At 44.7% G+C, this 12,597-nt stretch overlaps 1 protein-coding gene across 1 annotated transcript in view; it reads right to left on the bottom strand.

Annotated features, from left to right (window-relative positions):
• SPINK4 (serine peptidase inhibitor Kazal type 4) overlaps nucleotides 1-12,597 on the bottom strand; it is a 68,982-nt gene that overhangs the window by 23,756 nt on the left and 32,629 nt on the right. The window lies entirely within an intron of this gene.

Genomic DNA, 12,597 nt, shown 5'->3' with positions numbered 1-12,597 from the left:
GGTACACACAGTCAGCTGTTTTGAAAGGGATGTCATCCACTGTGGCCTAATAAATTGGCCTTTGATGGCTGCATCAGCCTTGTGTGGTATTAGTGAAAGTCTGTCACCAAGACTCTGCTTGTACCTGGAACACTGAGAAAAGCCAAGTTCTGACCCTGAGTTGCTGAAAACCAGGTTTTGGACACGAGGGACTCAATTAGAGTGCTCTCCTAAAGGACCTGTAGACTGCACCCTAGATAATATTGCTGATAGCCTATTCCTCAAGGAAGAACCCTGCAGAGCACATCATTGGGCATGGATAAGTAGTATTCTATTAATGTCTAACCAACAACCATTCTTTAGCTGCTGGACTTTCAGGCTGTTTCCATTCTTTCACTATTGCATATAACACAGGCATGAAATGTTTGTGATTAGTGTTCTTTTGCTATTGTTTGTTTTTGTATTTCAAATGATTCCTTTAGGATAGATGATCAGAACTGAAAATAAACTGATGTCAAATTACAACCTCTTCTTTTTTAGGTGGGAGAAAAGAGCATAAACATTGCATAGACACTTGAGACCTGCTGCCCAAAGATTTCAGAAATGTACCAATTACAGTCCCACTAGAGACCATTTCAGGACATCCTGGCTCACACAGAGTATTATAGTTTAAAATGTGTGTGTGTGCGTATGTGTTTGCATACATGCACATATGAAATCTTGCTTTCTTTACACTTATTTGGCTAATAGTGGGGTTAGATATTCATGCCCACATTTGTTAATAATCTCTTGCCCTCTTTTGAGAATTGTCTGTTCAGATCCTTCACAATTGAGAAGTATTTTATTTAAATCTCTAGGGATTTTGATGTCCCAGTTTCTTCATTCTGCCCTCTTTTGGATGGAGAAGGGCTCTTCTCCCATATCGAAGTCCTTTGGAAATTCTCGTTTGAATTCAAGTTTCTTTGGCATAGGAGGGCTAAGCTGGGTGGCAAAGAGCTTCAATGAGAAACAAGTGTATGGAAATCTGAAGTACGCAAAACCACGTGAGCTTTCATCCCCAGGTGCAGAGTCTTCAAAGGGGAGTTTTCACTCTCCATTTTTAAACACCCCAGACGGGCCCTGGGTGTTTTTCTCCTCTTTGTTTGATTCAATTTGAGTCTCTAAACTATGCTCCTCCTAGGAGCCTAAGCCATATATTTAGACGAAATGTGTCATTTAAAGTGCTTTTTTGAAGTCGTGTGATGAATTATCAGAGCAAGAATCTCTTCACCACCCTCTAAACTCTGTTCCTTCTTTGGTTCAGGGGTAGAAGAAAAACTTTCTCTTCTTTCTTCCCCCAGCCCTTTTGCCTTCTAAGACTGATAATAGAGAGCAGGCTCGTCCTGAGAAATTTGCACACAGGTGGTTTGTAGGTGGCAAGCATAAGACAGTTGTGTGTGTTGAAGTAAATGTGGTTTGTGTGGGAGTGCAAGAGGTGGCAGCAACTCCTTCATGTGCGGAGTGGGACTTAATGATGGTATCAAGGAAGCTTTGGGGATGAGGGGCCATTGGTGGTCACCCTAAATGATGGACGAGGTTTGGTAATATAGTAAAGGAGTCAGCTAAGTTTCTGTCAGTTTCCACTCATGTCTCATTTATATCACCAAGAATCCTGGCTCTGTATGTGGCTGCCAGAAATGGTCATCCATCTATCCATCCATCAATCCATGTATGCATGCATAAATGCATGCATCTGACATTTTATTCATTTATTTGTTCATATTTCCAATGATCCCTCCATCTTTCCATCCTTTCTTACATTAGCTACCAAGGCCCTGCTCTCTGTGGCATGCTGAAAGCACAAATGTCAATAAGACAAGATTCTGGCTTTCAGAGAGTACACAGTAGTGGTTAGCTGGACAACTTAAAAATAGATAACAATACAGTGCAATGAGTGCACCCTATAGGAGTTTAACATATGCCTGTATATATGTATCTTTTCCCCAAAAGGCCTTACCTGACCACCCAATCTGAAATAGGCTCTTGGTATTATGCTTTTTCATTTCCTTTGGAGTATTTATTACAATGTGTTATTATATACTTAATGGTATGTTTATTTGCTTAGTATGTGTCTCTCTCAGTTAACTGGAAGCTCCATGGGAGTAGGTTCTATGTCTGCTTTGCTTATCATTGAATACTCAACACCTGGGCCATGTCTGGCACAGGGCAGGCCTGCAGTTGACGTTCAATGAATGAATGAATAAATAAAGACTGGTCACACCCAGGAATGATAATTTCTTGCACGAAACCAGCAGTCTCAAAGTGTGATCCTTGGACCAGCAACATCACTTATTGGAAGTGAAAAATTCTTGGTCCCACCTTACAATATTTTTTTCTTAATTCTTAATTAAGATATTATTGACATACACTCTTATGAACGTTTCACATGAAAAAACAATATGGTTACTACATTTACGCATATTATCAAGTCCCCACCCATAGCCCAATGCAGTCACTGTCCATCAGTGCAGCAAGATGCCACAGATTGACTATGTGCCTTCTCTGTGCTACACTCTTCTCCCCGTGATCCCCCACACCATGTGTACTAAACATAATACCCCTCAATCCCCTTCTCCCTCCCTCCCCACCTGCCCTCCCACACACACACACCCTTTGGTAACCACTAGTTCGTTCTTGGAGTCTCTGAGTCTGCTGCTATTTTGTTCCTTCAGTTTTGCTTCGTTGTTATACTCCACATCCACCTTACAATCTTATTTGTTTCCCTCTTTTGCAATGTGCCCTGAGTGGTTAGCAAGGGGCTTCCCCAGCTTCAGTGTGGCTCATTTAGTGGCTATTTGGCTGCATTGGAAGCAGATGCCAAAACAAAAGTATAGACACATGTAAGAGAAAACACAGCTTAAGATAATGATTCCTAAAATAAATAACAGTCTTTTCCACTAAGATCCTCATGATACAAACCACCGATTTATAAGTCCCCTAGACCGGGAGTTGGATTACTCAGGGTATTCACTTGTGTTCTCATGTGAAGCAGACTTACCAGGCATGACACACAACATTCTGTTTGGATAATGGGCACAGGTGCTTTCTTATGGGGAATAGTATTGTCCAAGGCCATTTTATTTTGGAGGACAGCTTTTCTTATTAGAGACATTTCAGTGCTCAGTCACAGCAGGTTTTGTTGGCCATCATTCAAGCCTTGTTGGGTGAATTTAGCAAAGGCTTCTATGTGTGCTCTAACATTCTCCAGACCAATAGAGGGAACAACCTCTCCATTACTTCCTCTGATACTGCCCCAGACCAAAGTCAGAAACTCTGAGATCAGCAGTCCATGTTTAACAAGCCTTCTGGGTAATTCTGACGCACACTAAAGTTTGCCAACACTGTACTAAATCGATAAATGGCCATTCTAGTCTACTTTAGACATTTGTAGATTTTAGCACAGAGACAAGAGTCATTATGTCAATATTGGGGAAATACTTAAGGGAGAAGGTGATATTTTCAAGGGTACCTTGAGCTAGATGAGCCAAGGAAAGGCAGTTCAGGTAGAGAGTTGTATACCCACAGGCATGGATAAGCCTGGACTTTGGAGGGATCTAAAAGTCGTTCTGTGAGAGTGTCCTGCGCGTAGCAGGGAATAGCCTGAGATGAGGGTTGACATTTAGGCAAGGATCTTGAATGCCGAATTTCAAGCAGGGAGGTAACACAGTGCTCCACTCCTGCTCTCTACAGCTGTCCTGACCAGCCTGAGTCAGACTTCCAGCAGGCTCACTCCCTGTCCATACCTGCATTTCTCCTCCTTCCTTTCCCTCCTCCCTCTTCTCTTACCTCTTTCTTCCCCCAGTTTATGGAGGGTGTGGGATGTGAGAAGGCCTGGCTCCCAGACCAACCCCACCCATTCCCAGGCTGATGTCAGCTTGGTGGGCTTGTCTGGTTTGCAGCTTTGGAGCCAGGCCTGGCCAGGCCTCCTGCTTTGGAAGAAAGCCCAGGATGCTGGTGTGCTCAGAGGGAGCCCTGCAAGGGCACCTAGTAGGGGGCTCATTGGGGGCTTCCAGGGCTCAAGAAGTCCCTTCCTCTGGAGCCATCTTGCTCCCGGGGAGGGGCTGGCTGTGTCAGGGCTGGGTTTCTTGGGACCTACGGTTGCGTTACACCACCCACAGGGGAACTGGCTCCAGGCTGAAACCTCTCCTTCCTCTGACTCACAGCACTGGTGACTCACAGCAGGACTGGTCTCCAGGGTCCCCAACCTGATTGTGCCTGGAGGTGATGAATGGTAACAACCCTAAAAACAATAGGCACTATTTATTGTACTTTATGTGCAGGCACTATGAGTCTCTGACACCTTGTAGTTCTCAACTTCATGCAATTCAATGCCCTCTTCTTATAATAAATATTTTTCAACACCATTTTAAGCATTCATAGATAATATAACCAACCTACATCACAGTTTCATAGCATTAAACCATAAGATGCCACAGTGAATTTATAATACAAGAATATATATGCTTGCACAAACCCCACCCCCCGACTAGAACATAAAATGAAGCAGTCATTCCCTATGAACATGCAACTACAAAGCAGACTGATAGAGATATGTTATTTATTGGCTCAAACACCCCCAGTACTGTTGCCATTTGATTATCTCTCCTGCTATAGTTCCAAATAAACAGAGTCTAATCTTCCCTTGATTGACATGGTGCTCTGCTATGTTTTGTTTGCCCCTCCAGATCTGTTCTCCCCCACTGCTCTACCCTGTGCTTGGCCCTGAGAGCCTGACCCACCAACCACATTCATGCCCTCTGGTTTCCTGTTGGGTTTGGCCAGTGAACGCCCTGGTAGGAGATGGAGTGAGGCAGGAAAGAGAAATTGGAGTATTTGTTTTTCTACCTACCTCCCTGTCTAAGGTCTGCTGTGCTCAATTGGCTATAGTGGGTTGAATGAAGGCCCCCAAAGATGTGTCCAGATCCTAACTCCTGGAACCTGTGAATGTGACTTTATTTGAAGAAAGGATCTTTCCTGGATTATCTAGGTGGTCCCTAAATCCAGTGTCAAAGAGTCTTTGTAAGAGACAGAAAAGAAGACACAGAGAAGAGGAAGGCCATGTAATGATGGAGGCAGAGTTTGGAGTTACGCAGCCACAAGCCAAGGGACACCACCAGAAGCTGGAAGAGGCAAGGAGGGTTCTCCCCCAGGGCCTTCAGAGGGACAGTGACCTTGCCAACACTATGATTTCAGACTTCTGGTCTCCAGAATTGTGAGTATAAATTTTTGTTGTTTAAAGCCACTATGGTTGCAGGAACTTGGTACAGTAGCCCTAGGAAATTAATGGTCTCTGTGATACTCTGCCCACCCTGCAACATTCTCTCTCCTTTCAGTTTCCAGCAGTCTCGCCTCCCTTCACACCCTGGATATAGTAGTGGTGACTGCTGTGCTGCTGCCAGGCCTGGTGTCTGTCATGTCCCATCTGGCTTCCGCACACCTGTCTGCCTCTTTGAAATTAGTCATTTTGTAAATTAACCCTTCATGAATTATCCTAACTTGACTGTGGTGATTCCTGTTGCAGGCTGACAGATATACATGGCAATTATGTTCCCAGAACATTCAATAGATATTAGAAATATGCAAAAAACCCATGTGATTCTTTGTAAAACAGAGTTTGTTTCTAGGCTGATGGAATAGTAATGTCAGATAAGTGAACATCTCAAGGACCATATGAAAGTTATGGGGGATGAGAGACAACTTGTCATTGCGTAGGGGTGTCCTAGCATCAAGAACATCCACTGTCTCTAGCCAGAGGGTTCCATGTTCATTGCTACAACCAAACATGGCCTTACAAAATTCCAACTCCCTCTTCCCAGGGGGTGGCATCATTCTATCTACTGATATATAATACTCACTTAATCCTTCCAACCACATTTGACTGGGTACTGTCTCTATTTTACACATGTGGAAATAAGCTCAAAGAGGTCAATAAATCTGTCTGTGGTGGATCCAGGTTTCAGCCTCAGATCTGACTGGATTTGAGGCCTGTGTTCCTAATTGCAAAGCTGTACTGCCCCTTTGCAGGTTGTTTTTTTGCCAGAATCAAAGGGCAGAGAGAGTGTTGGAGGAGGTCAAGTCTAATTCTTCATAGAGAAGTGGGTTCCATCAGAGACACTAGTATGGGTATGCTAGGTTATGTATAATAACATAAAGGCTCAAAATCTCGGTGGCTTAACACAGTAAAGATACCGTTCTTGCTTCAGTAAAGTCCAGTGCAGATCTTTTTGGTAGGGTGACTCCTGGCCAGCTCTCCTCCAAGCAGTGAGATCAGAGATTTAGCCTTCTTTCATTTGGAAGCTCTACCATCTCAGAGCCTTTTGCTTCCAGCCTTACAGTTGGAGGAAAAAGAATGTGGAAGATACTGCTGATATTTTATGGGGAAATGTGGAAGTGGCATGCATTTCTTCTACCCTTTTCGCATTGGCTGAGTTCAGTCATATGACCCATACCCAGTTGCAAGGTGACCTGGGAAATGTAGTCTGTGTGAACGCAAGCCCTATATCTGCAGAAGAGGTGTTGAACTCTTCCAGTCCCTATACCAAGAACATAAAGAAAGGAGGCTTAAATTCAAGTATTATCTTTACTATTGATCTACTGAATAACCATACATCCCATTTAAAGCCTCAATTTCCTCATTTGTCAGATGGTTATGTAAACTCATTCCTCATAGCTGCCCAATGGCCAGATGTAAGAGAAGTTGAGTGCTAGTTGAGGGAAATCATGGGAAGAGCTGTCCCCACTTGTGGTCTGCCCATGCCTAACAGCCCTCTGGACTCCACTTTCCTTCTGCAGCCAGGAAAACCCGGCTCTTCTGGTTGTTGAGGAGGCCCCCCTGTGAAGCCTCAAATGCCCATGGCATTTCTGAACACTGGCATTGCTGGGGAAAGGTTTGCGGGAATGAATAAAAAGTTGAAAGCTAGATACTAGAATCTACCAGAGGACTCTGGCAAGGACCCTGAAGACTTAGTGGAGGCCCCAGAGATCCAGGCATTAATCTAAGAAGATGCTGGAGCTGTGGCCAGCAGATGGGGCTGGTGTGAGTTGGGCTAGCTGGGGGTCCTGTTTCTCACCTCTCCCCATTTTGCGCACTCAGCTAATACACCAGTAAGAAGACTCTTTCCTTTCTTCCATAAGCAGCCCAGCAGGACTACCACTCTCTCCTTCAGATTCTTCTATTCCTCGATGATGTATTGCATAGGGAGAAACACAAACACTTCTAAGAAAACCTTGGCACACTGAACATAATTTGTACATCCATTCTTTCCTTTCATTCATGCTAACTTTTGTCTTAATAGACATCATCCCGACCTTCTTTACTCCTATGTTGTGGGTAGGAAAGTGCCTAGCTAATAAAGCCACATTTCCCAACCTTCCTTGCAGATGGAATGGCTAATGAGAAAGTGGAAGTGACTGGGTGGCGTTTTGAAAAAGCTGGTGAAAGGGGTTAACTTAGCTAGCAAGCACCCCTCTGCCCATTTCCCCTATTCTTTATTTGTCCCAGGGCTGTGAACTTGATGGGTGGAGCTCTAACAGTCATCTTTCATCCATGAGGTGATCTCAAGGATTGAAGTCATGTGCTAAGAATGGCAGAAGCAGAAGACAGAAGGATTCTAGCTTCTGAGATCCCATATCAGCCTGGCCTGCCTGAAGATGGTTTATCATGTGGGAAAAAAAGAAAGCCCAGGCCTTATATAGGCCATTATTATTTTGGATCTCTCTCACTAGCGGCAAGAAAAATTCCTCATTGGCATAATCCCCAAACCCTTTCATAATCAGTTTATCTCCACTAAATAGTCCCCAAGTCATTCAGTCATTTATTCATTAATTCACTCACACTCTGTAATGGTAATTATTCCTTATTCTAGAGTCAGATGAGCTTATGTGGGTAAAAAAAGGTGTGGTAAATACCAAAGCATTAAATGCATATTAGATTGTGTTATTATTTTTTCTAAAAGTATGATTTGTTGTTACTCAAGAGTCACAATTAGGAAGTTTTTAGTACATAATGTGCAATTTGCTGGAGGGAAACTCTGTTAGGTGGTGTGAATTATTGAAATCTGGTGCTATTTGATGTTGTAAATAAAAGAAGTATGGGGTGACCCAGTGCAAGTGCTTCTCACACTTGATATGCACAGAGAGAAACTTGGGGATCTTATTAAAATGCAGCCTCAGAGGGTCAGGAGTAGGGCTGGACATTCTGCATTTCTAACAAATGCCTAGATGAGGCTGCTTGTCATGGATCTTTGAAGAGCAGGGACCTAGAAGATCTTTCAGGTGCTGGGGAAACAAATGATGAGAGAGGCAAGCAAATGGTAAGGTGAGGGCAGAAAGGAGAAAATTTCTGAAAATGGGAAACAAATTATTTAGAGGCTCTAACTCCAAGCAGGTTAGAAAATAAGAGCTAGAAACTATGCATCTATTATTTTACATAATTCTTGCAACCTTATATAAGAGGAATTCTAATCTTTATTTTACACTTGGGAAAGTAAGTGGGAGCTCAGAGAAGTTAAGGGATATACCCAAAGTCACCAGGCAGGTCAGTGGCAGGGATAGGAGTAGGACCCAGGCTTTTCAGAGGCCAGAGCTGGCATTTCTTTCTAGAAACAGATATTTCTTTCTAAAATTCCAGGGAGAAGCTCACTTCTTTTGCTGAATTCATCTTTCTCACCCAGGAAATGCTGGTCAGGGGAGGAAGACAAGGCCACCCTAGGGATCTAGGCCCATGCATATCTGAACCTGTTTGGCTTGGCTCTTACCTATTTTAAAGGCTCTGTGGCTGCTACACTTTGTTTCAAACACAGAGAGGGCCCAGGAGTGGGAAGTGAGAAGGATAGTAGCTGGATGTTTATAAGATTTATGCCAATTTCCTCTTTGTAAGTCCAGTCTCCTTTCTGAAGTTCGCTCTATTCCAGAGCAGCAGGAGCACGTCCTGGGAGGTAGGAGCTGAAGGGTGGGAACAAACCCTGCTCTGGCTCTGACTGAGACCCTTGCTTTCTCTTGGGAAGGTCTCTTCCTGAAGCCCTTTGAGGCACTACTAAAACCTGACAATTGCCCAGCAATTGGCAAAACTGGTAAGTGCTAGGCTCCAGAGAGGACTCGCATTTCCTCCCAAGATAGGAGATAAACGGGCACTTTGTGTCGCCACAGAGGGTCAGCCACTAGGGCGGGTCCTCTGCCATAGACTCCCCTGCTGAAGCTGCAGTGCAAATCTGAGCCATGTTCTTCTCTAGTTTCCCATATGTGACTAGCCTTTGTCAGTTTCACCACTGTGGGTCATGGGGGAGGGTTCCCTGCACATTAAATCTTTGATTGGGGAAGGTAGTTTTATCCTTTGAAAGGATGATATTAAAGAAAGAGAGCACTAAGTGACTAATGTGTTCAGGGGATGATGCAAAGGAAGGGCCCAGGTGACAGGAAAGGGATAATTCAGGATCGCAGAGCAAGGTTGAGGAGGTGCTGGGGAGATCATGGAGGCACATCAAGAATGCCAGTCTAAGGCCTGATTGCAGAAAAGTGTGAAAGAGCTCCCTGGTGAGAAGAGAAACCAGGACACATGGTGTGGTTCCTGTCCTCTCCAGACAAGCTGTGGTCTGCTTTGACACTAGTTCCCACGTGTGCCGAGGCTACTGGATGCAGTGGCTTCAGGTTTTGGGATCCAGCTGCAGCAGCAACGCCAGAGGTAGGAGGGAGGGGAACAGAGGGCAGCCTTCTCACTGACGGGTGCCCAGAGACACCCTATGTGGAGTGTCCGAAGGTGAAGGACTTAACAGCATCTACTCTTGCTGAGTCCAAATAATCCTCCAGCTTTCCTATTCCAGGCTCCCACCCTTCCCCCTCACTTCTGATACAGCACCAGCATTTCCCAGGCAGTGAAGCCCAAGGCCACCAGGTTGGCTGTAACACTGAATGGTGTTGGATATCCACAATCACCCTTATTCTGGCTGGTCTGGTCCTAGAAGCGAAGGAAAGCCAGGAAAACCTCCCTGGAGCCCATGACCTCCACTGGCCACCCTAATCTTTGGGAACATGCTACTCCAAATGGTTGACAGTACTTGCTCCGCTACTTTCCTGATTCCCATTCTGTCAGCATTCTGCAGTCTAGCTTCTGCCCCACTCCACCTCTACTGAAACTGCTCCTACCAATGGCATCAACACTGTGGAGCCAAATCCAGGAGCCACTTCTCAGTTCTTACTTTTTCATTGAGCCATTTGTCTCTTAATTAAAATTCTTTCTTCTCAGAATTCTCAACCCTAGGGCTTCTTAACCAGGATCAATGAGTCCCTAATTATCTTCAGGAGGAAACAATATGCAGTCCCTGAAATTGTTATATAAATGTTGTACGAATGTACATTTCTCTAGGGAGAATGGTCCAGGACATTCATTGGATTCTTACAGGGATCAATGATCTGCCAAAATGTTAAGAACGAGTGCCTTGAGATCTGTATTGGCTAGGATTATGTTCTGCTACTAATGATCCAAGATAACAATGGTTGATTTCTCTTTCAAATATACAGAGGTAAGTCATCAGAGCAGGAATGGTGGCTCCAACCTATGAGGTCCTCAGGGACTCAGGCTCTTTTGAGCTGTGCTCTGCTAACCCCAGTGTGTAGCTTTCAACCTCATAGTCCAAGATGGTGGCATCTCATGCTCCAAGCAGCATGTTGGAGGGAAGGACAGACAGTGAGGACATGCTTCTGTTATTTTTCAAGTATTCCTGAGAGCTTCTATGTGACATTTCCATTTTTATATTATCGGTCCAAACTTAGTCACATGGTCACATGTATCTGCAGAGAAGCTGGGAAACATCTTTATTCTTGGCAGTTCTTTACTCAGCTAAAGATTCTATAACCAGGTGGAGCCAAGATTGCGGCGTGAGTAGAGCAGCGGAAATCTCCTCCCAAAACCACATATATCAATGAAAATATAACAAAGACAACTCTTCCTAGAATAAAGACCAGAGGACACAGGACAACATCCAGACCACATCCACACCTTCGAGAACCCAGGGCCTTATTAAGGGGGTAAGATATTAGCCCCGGCCCGGAGCGACCCGAGCGCCCCTCCCCCCAGCTCCTGGCGGGAGAAGAATAGGCAGAGCGGGAGGGAGACGGAGCCCAGGACTGCCAAACACCCAGCCCCAGCCACCCCCACCAGAGCACAGACACAGTACATGCCCAGGGGGCCCTGGATGCTAGGGAAACAGGGCAGCAAGACCGGTGAGCGGGTACCAGAGGCCTGGCGCCGGAGGACATAAGAAAAGCGAGCGGCCATTTTTTTTTTCTTTTTTCTGTTTTGTTTTGGCGAGCACTCTTTGGAAGTCTTAAAGGGATAGGGACCCCAATACTAGGGAAACAGGGCAGCAAGACCAGTGAGTAGATGCCTGAGGCTGGCGCTGGAGAAAAAAGAAAAATGAGCAGCCATTATTTATTTATTTATTTATTTATTTAATTTTTAAAATTTCTTTTTTTTTTTTGTGGTCATTTTGTTTTGGTGGGTGCTTTTTGGAAGTCTTAAAGGGGCAGGGCGGGACACTTAATCCAGAGGTAGGGAATCCGGGGATCTCTGGGCACCCTAATCCCCTGGGCTTCAGGGAGCATGGAGGCCCCTTACAGAGGTAAATAGCCTCCCAGCAGCTCCCCCTCCAACGCGACTCCACCATTTTGGAGTAGCTGCCCGAGCCAGGCCACGCCCAGAGCAACAGCGGAGATAAACTCCATAGCAGCCGGGCAGGAAGCAGAACCCCTGTCTGCACGCAGCTACCCAGCACAAGCCACTAGAGGTCGCTGTTCTCCCGGGAGAGGAGGGCCACAAACCAACAAGAAGGGAAGTTCTTCCAGCCGTCACTCATCCCAGCTCTGCAAACTATTCCTATCACCATGAAAAGGCAAAACTACAGGCAGACAAAGATCACAGAGACAACACCAGAGAAGGAGACAGACCTAACCAGTCTTCCTGACAAAGAATTCAAAATAAAAATCATAAACATGCTGACAGAGATGCAGAGAAATACACAAGCGATATGGGATGAAATCTAGAGGGAGATCACAGATGTCAGAAAGGAGATTACAGAAATGAAACAAACTCTGGAAGGGTTTATAAGAAGAATGGATAGGATGCAATAGGCCACTGATGGAATTGAAACCAGAGAACAGGAACGCATAGAAGCTGACATAGAGAGAGATAAAAGGATCTCCAGGAATGAAACAATATTAAGAGAACTGTGTGACCAATCCAAAAGGAACAATATCCGTATTATAGGGGTACCAGAGGAAGAAGAGAGAGAAAAAGGGATGGAAAGTATCTTGGAAGAAATAATTGCTGAAAACTTCCCCAAACTGGGGGAGGAAATAATCAAACAGACCACGGAAATACACAGAAACCCCAACAGAAAGGATCCAAGGAAGACAACACCAAGACACATAATAATTAAAATGGCAAAGATCAAGGACAAGGAAAGCATTTTAAAGGCAGCTAGAGAGAAAAAGGTCACCTATAAACGAAAACCCATCAGGCTAACGTCAGACTTCTCAACAGAAACCCTACAGGCCACAAGAGAATGGCATGATATATTTAATGCA

The sequence above is a fragment of the Manis pentadactyla genome, chromosome 3, assembly GCF_030020395.1.
Source record: "Manis pentadactyla isolate mManPen7 chromosome 3, mManPen7.hap1, whole genome shotgun sequence".
NCBI classification, from domain to species: Eukaryota; Metazoa; Chordata; class Mammalia; order Pholidota; family Manidae; genus Manis; species Manis pentadactyla.
Note: the sequence above shows the minus strand (reverse complement) of the source record. Positions and strands in the feature narration are given on the sequence as shown.